Source organism: Neophocaena asiaeorientalis, unplaced genomic scaffold (genome assembly GCF_003031525.2).
Source record: "Neophocaena asiaeorientalis asiaeorientalis breed wild unplaced genomic scaffold, Neophocaena_asiaeorientalis_V1.1 scaffold296, whole genome shotgun sequence".
Taxonomy (NCBI): Eukaryota; Metazoa; Chordata; class Mammalia; order Artiodactyla; family Phocoenidae; genus Neophocaena; species Neophocaena asiaeorientalis.
The window spans coordinates 795,295-798,115 of record NW_020175084.1 but is presented as its reverse complement, the minus strand read 5'-3'; positions in this window follow the sequence as shown (position 1 = coordinate 798,115).

Sequence of the window (2,821 nt, the reverse complement as noted above, 5' to 3'; positions counted from 1 at the left end):
TCCGCGGCATGTGGGATCTTCCCGGACCGGGTCACGAACCCATGTCCCCTGCATCGGCAGGCAGACTCTCAACCACTGCGCCACCAGGGAAGCCCCCTGGTTGCTTTTAATAATTTTTCTTTGTCTTTAATTTTTGTCAATTTGATTACTATGTGTCTTGGCATGTTTCTCCCTGGGTTTATCCTGCCTGGGGCTCTCTGCACTTCCTGGACTTGGATGGCTCTTTCCTTTCCCATGTTAGGGAAGTTTTCGACTGTAATCTCTTCAGATATCTTCTTGGGTCCTTTCTCTCTTCTCCTTCTGGGACCCCTATAATTAAAATGTTGGTGCATTTAAGGTTGTCCCAGAGGTCTCTTAGGCTATCTTCATTTCTTTTTGGTCTTTATTCTGTTTCGTGGCGGTGAATTCCACCATTCTACCTTCCAGATCACTTATCCATTCTTCTGCCTCAGTTATTCTGCTGTTTATTCCTTCTAGTGTATTTTTCATTTCAGTTATTGTATTATTCATCTCTGTTTGTTTATTCTTTTATTCTTCTAGGTCTTTGTTAAACATTTCTTGTCTCTTCTTGATCTTTGCCTCCATTCTTTTTCCGAGGTCCTGGATCATCTTCACTATCATTATTCTGAATTCTTTTTCTGGAAGGTTGCCTATCTCCACTTCATTTAGTTGTTTTTCTGGGGTTTTATCTTGTTCCCTTCATCTGGTACATAGTCCTCTGCCTTTTCATTTTGTCTGTCTTTCTGTGAATGTGGTTTTCATCCCCCAGGCTGCAGGATTGTAGTTCTTCTTGCTTCTGCTGTCTGCCCTCTGGTGGATGAGGCTGTCTAAGAGGCTTGTGCAAGCTCCCTGATGGGAGGGACTGATGGTGGGTAGAGGTGGTTGTTGCTCTGTGGACAGAGCTCACTAAAACTTTAATCCATTTGTCTGTTGAAGGGTGGGGCCAAGTTCCCTGCCTGTTGGTTGTTTGGCCTGAGGCAGCACTGGAGCCTAGAGGCTCTTTGGTGGGGCTAATGGCAGACTCTGGGAGGGCTCACACCAAGGAGTGCTTCCCAGAACTTCTGCTGCCAATGTCCTTGTCCCCACAGTGAGCCACAGTCACCCTCCGCCTCTGCAGGAGACCCTCTAACACTAGCAGGTACATCTAGTTCAGTCTCCTATGGGGTCAGTGCTCCTTCCCCTGGGTCTGATGCACACACTGCTTTGTGTGTGTCTTCCACGAGTCGAGTCTCTGTTTCCCACAGTCTAGTCGGGGTCCCACAGTCAAATCTTGCTAGCCTTCAAAGTCTGAATCTGGGACTTCCTCCTCCCGTTGCTGGACCCCCAGGTTGGGAAGCCTGATGTGGGGCTCAGAACCTTCACTCCAGTGGGTGGACTTCTGTGGTCTAAGTGTTCTCTGGTTTGTGAGTCACCCACCCAGCGGTTATGGGATTTGATTTTATTGTGATTGTGCCGCTCTTACCATCTCATTGCAGCTTTTCCTTTGTCTTTGGATGTGGGGTATCTTGTTTGGTGAGTTCCAGTGTCTTCCTGTCGATGATTGTTCAGCAGTTAGTTGTGATTCCAGTGCTCTCACAAGAGGGAGTGAGAGCACGTCCTTCTGCTCAACCTGTCTTTGTGCTTGTTGCCCAACAGTAATTTTTTCTTTGAATTACCATTTTATATCATTTACCAGTTTTTCTGTTAAGGCTATACGTTTTATAACCTATTGGTTCATGTGTAAGCTTTGTTTGTTACCTATGTTGTAAATATTTTCTCTCCATCTGTCATTTGAATTTTAACTCTTGATGGTTCTTTTGCAGTTGTGAAGTATTAAATTTTTATGTAGTAAAATCTGTCAGTTTTTTTTTTTTTTACATCTTTATTGGGGTATAATTGCTTTACAATGGTATGTTAGTTTCTGCTTTATAACAAAGTGAATCAGTTATACATATACGTATGTTCCCATATCTCTTCCCTCTTGCGTTTTGGATTTCATGCCTTGCAGAGTCTTCCTGAAACATTGTTCAAATGAAAATATTCTTGTTGTTTTCTTAAAAATTTGGTTAAATACTGTAATTCAGGAGCAGCAATTACTTTATCCTTCTGTAATGAACCTAAACCTAACTCTTACTTGAAAAAAATATTGAAACATCCACCGAATGGATTCACTGAATAAAACATTTGTGTACTCCACTGCCCAGCACTGATGAAAACTGCTTGTGATATGTTCATATTTCACATGCTTCCTTTCTGTTGATGGGAAGGCATGTTTTGGTAAATTATTTCTATTAAATGCCTTTTCAAATTCCTAGTATCCTAATTTTTCATCATTTAAAAATGATTATATATTTATTGCATTTTTATTTGGGAATTTTCATCTGTGAAAGCAGAATATGAAATTCTAGGAATTGTTTCTGAGTCACTAAAGTAGCAAATTAATGCTTCTAGTCTTAGGCAGAAAAGTGGTAGATGGTGTTTCCTTCAGTCTTTCCTTCCATTGCTCTTTTCTCCTTCCTTCCCCCTTCATACTCCTTAAGGAAGGATTGGGGTGATTCAGACTGGTATAATTGTAGATATCAGATTTTAGACTTGTAGTTAGAAATAAAGGTGGGTACTCTAAAAGAAGTTGCAAAACAGTAATCCTCAGGTTTAACCTTTGTAATGCTTGGTACTAATTTCATATAACTTTAACTAAAAAATATGTAGTATTATGGGTGTTATTACAAACTATGGAGAGAAAGTCTTCTAAAACAGAAAAAAAAAAGTCATGAAAATCTATGTCTAAAGATTCATTACTATAACCCTTCTTTCATCCCCTGATGTGTAATATTAATGTCTA